General features: G+C 44.9%; 2 protein-coding genes across 9 annotated transcripts in view; both read right to left on the bottom strand.

Moving 5' to 3' along the window:
- Positions 1 to 15,899, bottom strand: part of RHOH (ras homolog family member H) — a 137,487-nt gene that overhangs the window by 25,765 nt on the left and 95,823 nt on the right. The window lies entirely within an intron of this gene.
- Positions 1 to 15,899, bottom strand: part of CHRNA9 (cholinergic receptor nicotinic alpha 9 subunit) — a 113,553-nt gene that overhangs the window by 53,721 nt on the left and 43,933 nt on the right. The window contains exon 1 of one of the 6 annotated variants that reach the window (XM_065544900.1): positions 1 to 15,899. This exon is cut by the window's left edge and continues 12,477 nt beyond it. The exons of the other annotated variants lie outside the window; for them this stretch is intronic. The gene's annotated coding sequence lies outside the window, so the exon portion shown is untranslated. 6 annotated transcript variants of the gene reach the window in all.

Genomic DNA, 15,899 nt, shown 5'->3' with positions numbered 1-15,899 from the left:
CACACTCCAGCAGGCAGGAAGAAGAACTGGAGCAAGAGAAGACATCCTGCTTTCCGTTAAAGGCAGTCTGGAAATTCCAAGTATCACTTCCACAATCACCTCCTTGGCCAGAACTTAGTCACTGGCCCACACCTAGCTGCAAGGGAAGCTGGAATTGTAATCCTAGGTGGACCATCACGTGTCCATCTGGAACATTAGTATGGAAGAAGAGAATGCAATATTGGGGAACAGCTAGCACTCTGCACAAAGGACTAAACAGGAATATAAAGCAGTGATTCCTGCCAGGTGTAAGGACATATGCGTATCTTTTGTGGGCAGTGGAGCACAGAGCAAACAGCGAGAGCCCCATTTTAAGCAGCAGCCCCTTTCACCTTAGATGATACTGTCATGCAGAAATTCAGGCTCTGTGTTCAACTCTGCTGTTTTCAAAAGAAGCCAGGAATCAACATTTTAAAAAATAATGAAATCTCGGCCAGGCACAGTGGCTCATGCTATAATCCCAGCACTTTGGGAGGCCAAGGCAGGTGGGTCACCTGAGGTCAGGAGTTCAAGACCAGTTTGGCCAACATGGCAAAACCCCATCTCTACTAAAAAAAAAAAAAAAATACAAAAAATTAGCCAGGTGCATTGGCTTATGCCGGTAGTCCCCGATACTCAGGAGGCTGAGGCAGGAGAATCACCTGAACCTGGGAGGCAGATGTTGCAATGAGCTGAGATGGCGCCACTGCACTCCAGCCTAGGCAACAGAGCAAGACTCCTTCTCAAAAAAAAAAAAAAAAAAAAAAAAATATATATATATATATATATATATAAAAAATAAAAAATACGAAATCTTTCCATTTTAGAATGCTGGTTCACATTTTTTTTTAAGATTCTGTGTGGGCCCAACATATCTGTGGACTGGATATGGCCCAGTAGCTGCCATTTGGGGCTCTGTATTGATTCGATTTGCATGAAAATGTCCATTGTGCTTAACTCTCTGCCTGAAATGCAAAATTTGGGGAATCCAAAATTAGAGTTAAAAGGCAAATAGGCTTAGCCAAGAGCTGTTATCAAGACAAAGCCTTCAAAGTACTGAATTTGGCTTGTTAGTCACGCACTGAAACCCGAGAAGATCACAAACTGGTTTTGAATGGGTCACAGTGTCCAAGTAGTTACTTAACCAGGAAAATGAACTGGAGGAAACTCTCAAGTTCCACTTTCAACATGTTTCACATGTGAGATGGAAATGATATGCATGGCAGCCATGCTAACGCTGCTGGATCTCCTGCTGTGGGGAGCGTGATTGATGGTCACCCCGAAGCTGCCTTTCTGGGTCCAACACCACGGCTACAGGGAGGCTGCACTTCCTGCCAGCTGCTCCAACCAATGACTGAGCACAAAAGGGGGACAACTCCAGTAGTCCACTTTGGCTCCAGGATTCTTTACCAGCCTGGCCAAACCTTTCTTGTAACCTCACTGCAGTCTCAGGCTCCTCCAAACCAGTCCTCCTTCCTTCTCTCCTTCCTTTTATTTATTTTATTTTATTTATTTATTTATTTTGAGATGAAGTCTTGCTCTGTTGCCCAGAATGGAGTGCCGTGGCACAGTCTCGGTTCACTACAATCTCCACCTTCCGGGTTCAAGCGATCCTCCTGCCTCAGGCTCCTGAGGAGCTGGGATTACAGGCACCTGCCACCACACCTGGCTAATTTTTGTATTTTTAGTAGAGACAGGGTTTTGCCATGTTGGCCAGGCTGGTCTCGAACTCCTGACCTCAGGTGATCCACCCGCCTCAGCCTCCTAAAGTGCTGAGATTACAGGCATGAGCCACTGCGCCCGGCCTCCTTCTCTCCTTCCTGGCACAGATGTCAGAACTCCTCTCCCCGCTTTCTCTGGCCCCCTCCTTTATCCTTCACAGGTGTGTCGCTCGTAAATTTCTTGCACATCTGATGCCATCTTGGCATCTGCTTCTCAGCAGACCCCCAACTAGCACATGATGCTGATGACAGCAGCAGCGTGTCTAGGGGCTAACTCTGTGCACAGTTCTGAGAGTAGAACTAGAGTCTCTGGCAAGAATAACAATCATGGCTAACTTTATTGAGCACACACTGTGTTCTACGACCACGTATTTCAGCCCTGTGTGGGTTGTCGCCACAGAAGTCCTAAGGTGGGTGGTGAATTGCCGCTTTCCTGATTTTACAGATGTGGATCTAGGCTAAATAACTTGCTCATCTTCCCACAGGTGGTAGGCAGTGATTCAAACCCAAGCTGGTCTGGCTCTAAAGCCCAGCCGCTCATACGTCAAATATCTGTATACTCCCTTCCCAATTTTTACTACCTTCAACTATCGCCACACGCTATCCTCATGACTTTTATTACTTATGAGTAGCACTCATACTATTATTTACTTCCTATTTTTCTTTAAATTAATTGATTTTGAAAACTTGAACATGTTTATTTTAAAGGGAAACACAGCAGCCCTAAGGTAGGTAGACTGCTATCCCTCGCCATACGCTTAAGGTAATCCTAAAGATAATTATCATAAAGAGAAAGCAATATTGGCAAATTTTATTTAGACAATATTATAACATTTAACTAGACACTATATCTGACTAAAGACTAATTCCAAGGTCTGCACTCACTTTGGTTTTGTTATGTATAAAGGGAGATAAGTAGATGTTAGGTGTTAAAGATAGCTTCAAACGAAGACTTTTTTCTTGACAAAACCAGAAAGATTGAAAACATTTGAAAAGGGACTAACTTTCTCAGTGTGTGACTCAATGCTCTTGATCCCTTGTATCCCTAAAATCCTCTTGACGGGGTACATTTTGGGAAATAACGACCGATATGAATATGGAGAATGCTCATTTGAATAAGGAGAAAATGTACAGAATTGTCCCAAAAGAAAATAAAATCAATTTCATCACTCTCCAACCTCAACTGCTTCTCCATAACACAACTGTGCACTCTGGTTTATCTGGAGGGTGCAATCTTTTTAAAAGTAAAACAAACCGGAGCCAGCAGCACAAGTGAACCCTGCCTTTTTGGCAGGTGTATCCGGTAGAGAAACAAAACACCGCTCTGTGGTTAGGCTACTGGTGTGCTGGAGTTCAGCACATTCACAAATCAGCCTGTCTGGGAGGGGGCTCAACCACACACATAGGCCTTTGTAAAAACCCTCCCAGCCTCTTTGGGTTCGGAAGACAGTGCTGATCTGGAGTTGAGCAACAGCGACAGGCAAGCATGGGCCACCCCACCTGCCTGGCTCTGCACTGAGCCCTTTCCAGCCCCAGCCATCATGTTATTTATACAGACAATGGATAAAATCCTACTGCACAGCTTGCAGAGCTTGGCTGCAGTATAGGCACATTTCAGGAAGTCATATCCCACTGTCCACGGTTTAACCCCAAAAGACAAGACCAATATCTAGTCACTCTGTGAATTAGACAGTGTTTTGAGTCCCATAAGAAGGTGGAGAGGGTTTCTTACCAACCCTCCTTTCGGCCTCTGTGTTCCTCAGTCAGTTTCCATGATGTATCATTTGTATTTGGATTGGTGAGTGGCTGGCAGATTTAATTGGCTCTGGAAGTAGAGAAAGGACTGGGATGCCATGTAGAGAAGTGTTTCCTTCGTTCATCCTCAAGAAGTTCCAGTCTAGGCCAGGCATGGTGGCACATGCCTATAATCCCAGCACTTTGGGAGGCTGAGGTCAGGAGTTCAAGACCAGCCTGGCCAACATTGTGAAACCACATCTCTAATAAAAATAAAATAAATAAATAAATAAATAAATTAGCCAGGCATGGTGGCGGGCACCTGTAATCCCAACTACTTGGGAGACTGAGGCAGGATAATCACCTGAACCCAGGAGGCAGAAGTTGCATTGAGTCCAGACCATGCCACTGCACTCCAGCCTAGGCAACAGAATGAGACTTGGTCTCAAAAAAAAGGTCCCAGTCTTGTGCCCATTTTGCAGATGGGAACTCAGAGACTGAAGTGAGTCACTGAATGCCGAGATCTGATGGCAGGTCTCTGGTAGTTCCTCATGCTGTATTTCCTTAGACCTCTTCATTTCTGGCATATTATTCTTTTGAGTAAATCACCACCCCCACCTGACATAAATCGTAAAGAAGAAGAAATAATTAATACTTGCCAAGTGCTAAACACCTTAAATAGCTCCTCGCATTTAATGCTAAAACCCCATGGGGTTGAGATATATATATGTTTATCGTCTCTCCTCTACCAATGAGGAAATTGAAATACAAAGAGGTTGTCAAAGATTGCCCAAAGCGAGGAGTCAAGCCCAGGTAGTCTGACCTCAGTGTTCAAACTCAAAACCACTACGCTGCTGTCTGAGGCAAATACACCTGCATTCAAATCCAGGCTCTATCTGCTAGTCGAGATGTGTGTCTTGAGCAAATCGCTTGACCATTCTGGCCAGATGGTCACTTTACATATGACCATCTTCTCACATGTAAAGTGAGGATAAAAATATTCCTTACCGCTTAAGGCTGGTAAGAAGAGAAGTTAAATTAGATAATGCAGGTAACATGCTTTGCATGGTGTCTCGCGTGCAGGAGGAACTCAATAAGTGATAAGTATTATTAACAACATCATCACATCCCAAAGGATCAGCCACTTCTCTGTGGCTGATCTGGGCAGGCGAAGCCCGCAAGACAGAGTAAAACTCATCCTTCTCAAGTGGCCTTTCCCCTTCAAAGCTGCATGCCCCACACATGTGCGGGGGGGCCCCACAAAACACTTTGAGAGCCATCAAGGATGTCTGGAGACAGTGACAAAACCCAGGAGATAGATGGCATCATAGACCTCTGAGAACCAGTCAGTGTGCTGAAGATCTATGTTGCCCCAGGACATTTCAGAGAATGAGTTCACTGTGAGGAGTGAACTGAGGAATGCCCACTCCTTGATGAGAACCATAAAGTCTGCAGAAATTCTACCTATGATGGTTATAAAACAGGTCTCAAAGTTCTTTGACTCTGCTCCCATCGAGAGGTGCAGTCCAATTCCCTTACCCTTGAATGTGGGCTGGGCTTGGTGACACTGGGTGACTTCCAAAGCTACATTACAAAGGATATTTTAGCTTGGCTACATCTCAGGATGCTTGCTTTTCAATTCTGGCTCCCGTGGTAGGAGGAGGCTCAGGTGACAATGGAGAGGTCGGGTATGGGTGTTCTGGTCCTCAGCCCCAGTTGAAGTCCTAGTGAACAGCCAGCCTTTGGAATGACCCCAGCCTCAGTCACCCTCTGACTGCACCTCATGAGAGGCTCCAAGTGAGAACCACCTCCTGAACCCAATCAATAAGAAATATTATTGTGTTATGCCTCTAAGTTTGGAATCGTTTGTTATACTGCAATAAACACTTGCAACACTCATTTTTATTAATTTATTTTAAAATAGGCTGGGTGCAGTGGCTTATGCCTATAATCTCAACACTTTGGGAGGCCAAGGCAGGAGGATCACTTGAGCCTAGGAGTTTGAGACCACCTGAACAACATAGAGAGAACCCCATCTCTAGAAAAAAAAAAATTAGCCAGGCATGGTGGCACACACCTGTGGGCTACTCAGGAGGCTGAAGCAGGAGGCTTGCTTGAGCCCAGAGACTTGAGGCTACAGTAAGCCATGATGGCACCACTGCACCCTAGCCTGGGCAATAGAGCAAGACCCTTTCTCTTAATAAATTAAGTAAAAGAAATAAAAATAACTGTAATAAGAACTAGAAATAGAAGTCAGTTTATGATTTCTCCTGAGGAAAGTGGTAAGGTAGCCTTCCATTGGAATTAGCCTGAAAAGTATTCTTTAGCTCCCTAAGCCATCAAAACTAGGAAAACTTCATCGTGGATTAACCCCTGAAGGCCTCTTTGAAGCAGGACTGGGGCCAAGAGAGAAACAGAGCCTGATCCCTAGCCAGGTGCAGCATGTCAGGCTGTAAATATTAACGTAGAAGTTGTCAGCAAACGTTATCAGGCAACACCAAGTGTTTTCCAGGAGTGTTAGCAAAGTTATTGGCCCTTGACACTTGTGGAAGTGAAAATTGCAACCCTCAGCAGCTTCAAAAAACGGGTATTGAGATAAATGTTCAGACATATTAATATGGTTTGTCTCTGTGTCCCTATCCAAGTCTCGTCTTAAATTGTAATCTGCATAATCTCTACCTGTTGAGGAAAGGACCAAGTGGGAGGTGATTGGATCATAGAGGTGGATTCCCCTATGCTGTTCTCGTGATAGTGAGTGAGTTCTCACAAGATCTGATAGTTTTATAAGGCAGTTTTCCCTGCTCTTGCTCACTCTCTCTTTTCTGCCACCCTGTAAAGAAAGTCTTTGCTTCCCCTTCCACTTCTGCCATGATTGTAAGTTTCCTGAGGCCTCCCCAGCCATGTGGAACTGTAAGTCAATTAAACCTCTTTTCTTATAAACTACCCAGTCTCGAGCAGTTCTTTATAGCAGTATGAAAACACACTAATACACATACAAACCCACATGTACACAGGGCTCTACTATCTTGCTAACTGTGACTTGAACAAATTATGTAAGCTCTCTTTGTTTTGGTTTTTTCATGTCTAAAGTGGAGACAATAATACTTCCCTCGTAGTAGTGTTGAAATGTAAATAAACTTCAAATACTAAGAGCAATAGAATAGAGCATGCTCAATGAATATAAGTTACGAAAATAATCCATACATATATGTACACAGGTAAAAAAGAGACTGAAGGCCAGGTGCTGAGGCTCAAGCCTGTAATCCCAGCACTTTACGAGGCCAAGGTAGCAGGATCACTTGAGCCCAAAAGTTCGAGATCCACTTGGGCAATATAACAAGATGCCATCTCTACAAAACAAATTGGTTTTAATTAGCCAGGTGTAGTGGCACAGTTACTCGGAGGCTGAGGCAGGAGGATCACCTGAGCCCAGGAGGTTGAGGGTGCACTACAAAACAAACAATGAAAAAAGAGAGACTGAAAGAAATTACTCCAAAGAGTTACTGTAGTTATCTCTGGGTCATAAGGTTATAAATTTTTTTATTTTCTTCTTTATCTTCTTCTATATTTTCAAAATATCTTATAATAAACCTGTATTTCTTTGATTAATTTTATAAAAACATTTCAACAGAGAATATAAGGGAAATCATAGGGGAGAAACGGTTACTGGAAAGATGGTAGGATTCTGAATAACCTTTTATTACTCTATTTTTAATTTTTTTTTAACTCCCAAGTGCTTGGGACCTTTTTAACACTCAAAATTTATTTTTTAGTGTTCAGTATTTTTTAAATTGACTTAACCAGTGGGATTTTTAGGTCTAGGAAAATAAAGATGGAGGGCAAATTAATGCTCAGCCATGTGGTACAGATGCAAGATGTTGTAGAGGTTTGTTAGATGGAGATCAGCGAGGACTTCAACAGTCAGGATAGGTTTCTCAGGGGTGGTGGTGCTCAAGATAGACATGGGAGGATAGCTGCCTTTTCCAAGGACTGGTTCCATTCACTTTTCTTCTCTCTTTCTCTTTGTCTCTCTCTCTCTCTTTGCCTCTCTCTCTCTCTCTCTCTCTCTCTCTCTCTCTCTCTCTCTCTCTGTCTCTCTCTCTCTCTCTCTCTCACACACACACACACACACACAGATGCATACAGGGACATTCACACGGTTTTGATCTGCAACTACACCAGATGCTGAGGCAATAAAGAAACCATCCCTGTCTTGAGGAATTTCCTAATGTGCGAAGTACACAGATAAACAAGCATCCTTTCAATTTAATACAGTAAGTATTAGTATAGCACCAGGCACAAATTAATGCTCAGCCATGTGGTTCAGTAGGAGCACAGGCACAGTATATTAGCCTGGCCTTCGGCTTGGCTAATTCTTAGAAGTGGAATTTCTTAAGAAATGTCTTAGTCATCTCTGGCTTCTATGGCAAAATAGCATAGACTGGGTGGCTTAACCAACGGTTTTTATTTCTCACAGTTCTGAAGGTTGGAAATCTAAGATTATGGTGCCAGTAGACTCAGTATCTGGTGAGGGCTCACTTTCTGGCTTGCAAACAGCCACCTTCTTGCTGTACTCTCATACAGCAGGGGTACCAGGGCAGCAGCCCAGGGATAGAGCTCTGGTGTCTCTTCCTCTTCTTATAAGGGCACTAATCCCACCATGGGGCTTCATTTTCATGACCTAGTTACCTCCCGAAGGCCTCACCTCCTAATATCATCACATTGGAATTAGGATTTCAAAGTATGAATTTTTTTTTTTGAGACAGAGTTTCACTCTTGTCACCCAGCCTGGAGTGCAATGGCACAATCTTGGCTCACTGCAACCTCCACCTCCTGGGTTCAAGCCATTCTCCTGCCTCAGCCTCCCAAGTAGCTGGGATTACAGGTGCATGCCACCACACCTGGTTAATTTTTGAATTCTTAGTAGAGACGGGTTTCACCATGTTGGCCAGGCTGGTCTCGAACTCCTAACCTCAGATGTTCCACCTGCCTCGGCCTTCCGAAGTACTGAGATTACAGGCATGAGCCACCACACCCAGACTTCAAAGCATGAATTTTGGCGGGGAGTATAAACATTCAGTCCACATCAAAGGATGAGTAATGACATGGTCTATGCAGTAAACTATGAGCAGTTACCTACCAAAAGAGTACCCTTCAAATATTTTCCCTCCCCACAGAATCCTTTCTACAAACAAAAAATTATATACAAGAACCCATAGATAAAATTGGGTTGGCTGGCCAGCTGCGGCGGACCACACCTGTAATCCCAGTACTTTGGGAGGCTCAAGGTGGGTAGATCATTTGAGGTTAGGCATTCCAGATCAGACTGGCCAACATGGTGAAACCCCGTCTCTGCTAAAAATACAAAAACTAGCTGGTTTTGGCAGGTGCCTGTAGTCCCAGCTACTCAGGAGGCTGAGGCAGAAGAATCACTTGAACCCAGGAGGCAGAGGTTGTAGTGAGCTGAGATCACACCACTGCACTCCAGCCTGGGTGACAGAGTGAGACTCCGTCTCAAAAAAAAAAAAAAAAATAATAATAATAATAATAAAATAAGTTGGCTGCATAGGGGCAGTGGTGGCCACCTCTTCCCAGAGGCAGCCCATGAGGCATGACTTCACAATGCTTAAGCCTCCAGGGTAGGGGACACTGGGGCCACAGGACTGACTATCCAGCAACATGGAGGACAGAGAGGATGAGTCTAGGGGAGCGGGTTAGGGTCAGGTCTTGGAGGGCCTAATGTGCTTAGCCTTTGTCAGGAATGCAGTGAGACACCACTGAGTGAGGGTTTGTCTGAGAAACTTGTGCTCAGATTTGTGCCTCGAAAAGGAGTCTCATGAGAAGAAAGTGCGCTAACCGAGAGAAAGGGTCATGAAGGCTTGACGTAGGGCAGAGGCCACAGGGAGGAAGAGGGTAGGTCACTGGAGCACTTCATTAATAGTTTCTTCCAGAAGTCAATTCCCCACTGGGAATTGGGAGGTTTCAATGGAAGAGGCCCAGCTGCCTAAGGTGGATGTCAGCCCCATGAGTGGTCCCACAGCCTTTCATTCATACTGACTTATTTTCCAGCAGCCATGCACGTGTGCAATCCCATTAGCACAATGGAATCAATGCCTGTTATAAAGATAGGGACAAAAAAGGCATGCAAGCCAGGTGCGGTGGCTCACACCTGTAATCCCAGCAATTTGGGAGTCCAAGGCAGGTGGATCACCTGAGGTCAGGAGTTTGAGACCAGTCTGGCCAACATGGTGAAACCCCATCTCTACTAAAAATACAAAATTAGCTGGGCATGGTGGCAGGTGCCTGTAATCCCATCTACTTGGGAGGCTAAGGCAGGAGAATGGCTTGAACCCAGGAGGCAGAGGTTGCAGTGAGCCGAGATCACACCACTGCACTCCAGCCTGGGCAACAAGAGCAAAACTCATCTAAAAAACAAAGGCATGGAGCTGTGGTTAATTTTATTTGTCCACTTGGCTAGGCCATGGTACCCAGATATTTGGTCAAACAGCAGTTTGGATGTAGTTTGGATGTTGCTGTGAAGGTATTTTTTAGATAAGATTGACATTTAAATGAGTGGACTTTGAGTAAAGCAGATTACCCTCTGTAATGTGAGTGGGTCTCATTCGATCAGGTGAAGGCCTTAAGAGAAATAAGACTGACTCCCTTGAGAAAGAGGGAATTCTGTCTGCACACTGCCTTCAGGCTTGCACTGAAACATTAACTCTTCCTGTGTTTCTAGCCTGCTCTGAAATATTTGGATTTGCCAGACTACATAAGTGAGCCAATTCTTTAAAATGAATATGGATCAATTTGTAGATAGGTAGATGATAGAGAGGTGGGAATAGATGATAGATGGAGATGGAGGTGGAGATAGAGAGGGAGATAGAAATAGAGGTGGAGAAAGAGAGAGATGGAGATGGAGTTGGAGATGGAGATGGAGATGGAGATGGAGAGGAGATGGAGACAGAGATGGAGATGGAGATGGAGATGGAAGTGGAGGTGGAGGTGGAAGCAGAGATGGAGATGGAGATGGAGGTGGAAGCAGAGATGGAGATGGAGGCAGAGATGGAGATGGAGGCAGAGATGGAGATGGAGATGGAGGCACAGACAGAGATGGAGTTGGAGGCGGAGATGGAGGCACAGACGGAGATGGAGAAGGAAGCACAGATGGAGATGGAGATGGAGGCACAGATGGAGATGGAGATGGAGATGGAGGCAGAGATGGAGACAGAGATGGAGGCAGAGATGGAGGTGGAGGTGGAGATAGAGAGGGAGATGGAAATGGAGGTGGAAGTGGAGTGGAGACAGATAGAGATGGAGATGGAGATAGAGGTGGAGATGGAGATGGAGGCAGAGATGGAAATGGAGATGGAGGCAGAGATGGAGATGGAGGTGGAGATGGAGAGAGAGAGATGGAGACAGAGATACAGGCAGAGATGGAGATAGAGGTGGAGATGGAGATGGAAGCAGAGAAGGAGATAAAGGCAGAGATGGAGATGGAGGTGGAGGTGGAGATGGAGATGGAGGCAGAAATGGAAATGGAGATGGAGGTAGAGATGGAGATGGAGGCAGAGATGGAGGTGGAGAGAGATAGAGATGGAGATGGAGATGGACGTGGAGGTGGGGATGGGAGTGCAGATGGAGAGGCAGAGGGATAGAGATGGAGGTGGAGGTGGAGATGGAGATGGAGAGAGAGAAGGAGAGAGAGAGAGAGAGAGAAATGGAGATAGAGGTGGAGATGGAGGTGGAGATGGAGATAGATCCTATTGGTTCTGTTTCTCTGGAGAGCTCTAATGCAGTGGCCTGCCCAATTGTCCAGTTAGCTGGGGATAGAGTAGAGGGAGGAATAAAGTGCTGATCTGTAATGGTTTACTAATTCAACCTCCCCACACTTCCTACCCCAACGATGGGCTCAAAAGGTGGAGCAGGACATGCTCTTAATTGGCAGTCCGCTGATAACATCACCATCCTGCTGAAAGTCTTCCAGTGATTCTCTGTAGCCATTTTTTTTAAAACGGAGCTTCATCTGTTGCCCAGGTTGGAGTGCAATGGCACAGTCTCAGCTCACTGCCATCTCCGCCTCCTGGGTTCAAGTGATTGTCCTGCTTCAGCCTCCCAAGTAGCTGGGACTACAGGTGAGCACCAAAATGCCCAGCTAATTTTTGTATTTTTAGTAGAGACAAGGTTTCACCATGTTGGCCAGGCTTGTCTTGAACTACTGACCTCAAGTGATCCACCTGTCCCTGCCTCCCAAAGTGCTGGGATTACAGGCGTGAGCCGCTGTGCTGGCCAACCTTTCAATAAATTCCAGTTATAATATGCTTAACATTCAGAGATCTCTGTGCACTGGATTCAATCTCTGTTCCCAGTCCCTCTTTTTACAACTGTTAGATTGATCACTGTGCCCCAGTGTTCACTGTGTCTCCCTAAGAAGATTGTGCATTCACATCCTTTGCCCTGTTACTTGCAGGCCCCACATGGGAGAAGTAGACATTCCTATTCCATTGATGTAGAGCTTATCCACACAACTTGCTTTGCGCAATAAAATGTAGTCAGACATGACTTATACCAATCCTAGCATAAACTTTAAATGGTTGTGTGGCTTGGCTGAACCAAGGGCAGGTGTCCCCTAGCAAGGTGGGGGAAAAGAGTGTATTTTTCCAGCAAAAAATGTATCAGTTGCCCCCTCTGAAACTTCTTCTTGGAAGTCTAGATTGTACACTCGTACACTCTGCTGTAGTGTGAAATTATTTCATTTTAAGCAATAAACAGCCTGTACTTCTTAAGGGCTTGTTAAATCACTTAAGATTTGGGATGTTTACATGACAGACCAATTGATTTCTGTGAATCTTAACTCTTTGTTTTTGGGAAAAGTATCTTAAAATAGTGTCTTGCTTTATTTTCACCATGTAGCCAAATAGGAAAAATACCTTAACAGCTGGTGCCAGACTCCCAGTTTGAGTGTGAAATATCTTTGTTTAGGACAATAGCTTTCTAAGTCATTTGGGATGGAAAGTGAGATCTTGAGATTTGACAGAACCATTCTGTTTTGGAAATAAGTATGAATCAGGGGCAAGAAGCAGAGGGAGAGAGCAGAGATAAAATTAGAGTGGAAAGAGAAAACGAAGAGAGAGTACAAGATTAAGCAAACCCTGGAATCCAGTTGGGTGAAACAAAGAGGGATTTTGTGCCCCCCAAAACCCTCTCTCCCCTTCTTGCATAGTAAAAGCTTTCCAGTGGGGCACACCATGGCTCTGTGAAAGACTCCATTTCCCAGACTGCATTGCAGCCAGTGTGATCATGTGACTATGTTCCAACAATGGAATGAGAATGGAAGTGATGTCTACGTCCTCTTAGAAAGGAAATCCTTGGCCTCCATTCCCTCCTTTTCTCCCCTTCTGATGGGCTGTTTGTGGATGTGATTTGACTCAGCTTTGACCATGCAGACGAGGACGTAACCACTCTTAGAGGATGATGACACGCCCGCCATATAGAAGGAACAGTGGCTTGAGTGACTGTGGGCAGTAGACCTTCCACTCACCTGGACTGTTAAACTCTGGACTGAGAGAGAGAGATAAAGCCACTCTAGGTTGCTGGGAATGGGAGAGGGATATTGCTGTTTCAACATCTTAGCCTAAATCTCAACTAACACAATGGCAGAAATCACTATGGAGCTTTTGAAAAACAGAGATAACGCTGGGCGCAGTGGCTCAAGCCTGTAATCCCAGCACTTTGGGAGGCTGAGGCGGGGTATTACAAGGTCAAGAGATTGAGACCATCCTGGCCAACATGGTGAAACCCTGTCTCTACTAAAAATACAAAAATTAGCTGGGCGTGGTGGTGCATGCCTGTAGTCCCAGCTACTCAGGAGGCTAAGGCAGGAGAATTGCTTGAACCTGGGAGGCAGAGGTTGCAGTGAGCTAAAATTGCTCCACTGCACTCCAGCCTGGTGACAGAGCAAGACTCCATCTAAAAAAAAAAAAAAGAAGAAAAACAGAAATAAATCTAAATTGTCTTTAAAAATTTGCATTATCTGCATGGTAAATCCCTCCATCTTTTGACTTTTGGCAAAATCTGTTACAAACATAACAGCTTTATGCAAGTGAAAGTCTTGGTAGAAATGAAGGAAAGACACTGGTTTCCATAGCTGGGCTGAGAGAGCACAGATCAGGGAAAACACATGCGGGATGGGCCAGAAACTGAAATAATTTCACAGAAGCAGGAGCTCTAAGCCAAAGATTGCCATGACAACAGGAGCTCACCTGAATTCACAGAAATCAGGGAGGGCATGGACTTTGCACAGAATATGAAATGGAAGAATGTTCCAATTCAATCTAAGTTATAAGGGACAGGAGAACCCCGATGGACACCTGGGTCAAAACAGAATAATTAATCCAAGAAGGCAGGAATGTGTAAGAGTTAAGAGTACAGATTCCAGTGTTGGACTTTAGGTTCCAATCTCTACACTACCACCACAATTATGTAACTTCAGGGAATTTACTTGAACGTCTGTGAATTGGGTATAATAATAATATCTACCTCATAGCGTTGTCATAGAGAAGTAAAATGAAGAATATAAATAAAGCATGTAAAGCACTTAGCAGAGTGCTTGACTGAGCAGAATGCCTTGTAACCACCCAATGGGTTCACCTTCCCGGCTACCTAGACAGAGCCGATTACTCAAGACAGGGGAATTTCAATAGAGAAACAGTAATTCATGCAGAGCCGGCTGTGTGGGAGACCAGAGTTCTATTATTATTCAAATCAGTCTCCCTGATCATTTAGGGACCAGAGTTTTTAAGGATAATTTGGTGGGTGGGGGAAGGCCGGTGAGTTAAGAGTGCTGATTGTTTGGGTCGGAGATGAAATTACAGGGAGTTGAAGCTGTCCTCTTGCACTGAGTCAGTTCCTGAGTGGGGGCTACAAGATCGGATGAGCCAGTTTATGGATCTGGGTGGTGCCAGCTGATCCATCAAGTGCACGGTCTGCAAAATGTCTCAAGCACTGATGTTAGGAGCAGTTTAGGGAGGGTCACAATCTTGTAGCCTCCAGCTGCATGACTCCTAAACCATAATTTCTAATCTTGTGGCTAATTTGTTAGTCCTACAAAGGCAGTCTAGTCCCCAGGCAAGAAGGAGGTTTGTTTTGAGAGAGGGCTGTTATCATCTTTGTTTTAAACTATAGTTCCAGCCGGGCACGGTGGCTCAAGCCTGTAATCCCAGCACTTTGGGAGGCCGAGACGGGCGGATCACGAGGTCAGGAGATCGAGACCAGCCTGGCTAACACGGTGAAACCCCGTCTCTACTAAAAATACAAAAAACTAGCCGGGCGAGGTGGCGGGCGCCTGTAGTCCCAGCTATTTGGGAGGCTGAGGCAGGAGAATGGCATAAACCTGGGAGGCAGAGCTTGTAGTGAGCTGAGATCCGGCCACTGCACTCCAGCCTGAGTGACAGAGCGAGACTCTGTCTCAAAAAAAAAAAGAAAAAAGAAAAAAGAAAAACAACTATAGTTCCTCCCAAAGTTAGTTCATCCTACACCCGGGAATGAGCAAGGACAGTTTGGAGGTTAGAAGCAATATCGAGTTGGTTAGGTCAGATCGCTTTCACTGTCTCAGTTATAATTTTGCAAGGGCAGTTTCAGTCTGACATATGATAATGAAAAAATTCACTTTTATTATTAATGATAGCTAACTAATTTCATCATAATACTCATATGAGACCCAAGCTATCATTCAAGGCTCCGACAAAAATCGCCAACTTTGAGGCTCCTTTGGCAAAGTCATATGCTCAAAGGTTTCTTACTTGACCTGAGGAAGGAGGGTGGACAGGTGGGTTTCGCTCCAGCATGTGAGGTGTGCAGGCCAAGGATCTGGGGCTCCATCGTTTAGATGAGAAAACAAAGTTGAGAAAGGTGTCTGTCAGTCTATTGAGGCTGCTATAACAAAATGCCGCAGACTGGATGCTTACAAACAACAGAAATTTATTTCTCACAGTTCTGGAGAATAGGAAGTCCAAGTTCAAGACACTAGCAGGTTGGGTGAAATCTGCTTCCTCCTAGACAGCTGCCTTCCCAATCCAACCGCACCAGCAGAAAGGGTGAAGGGTCTCTCTGTGGCCTCTTTTATAAGGGCGTTAATCCCATCATGAGGGCAGAACCTCACTCCCAAAGCCTCCACCTCTGTAGCGAGGTGGGGCAGAAGGTGAAGATTTCAACCTATGAATTTGGCAGGGACTAATGTAAACAGACGATAGTAGTGCCTGAGATAGCAAGTTAGTGGCAGAACTAGAAGTAAAACTACAGTCTCCATCATTTGAGTTCCAAGACATTTTTGCAAAACCAGATTGAGAACAAAATAATAACACTTACACCGAAGTTTCAGGCTACCTCATGCCTCCCTGCTCCTTCCCCTCCGTGTCCCTTCTCAGT

The sequence above is a fragment of the Macaca fascicularis genome, chromosome 5 (genome assembly GCF_037993035.2).
Source record: "Macaca fascicularis isolate 582-1 chromosome 5, T2T-MFA8v1.1".
NCBI classification, from domain to species: Eukaryota; Metazoa; Chordata; class Mammalia; order Primates; family Cercopithecidae; genus Macaca; species Macaca fascicularis.
Note: the sequence above shows the minus strand (reverse complement) of the source record. Positions and strands in the feature narration are given on the sequence as shown.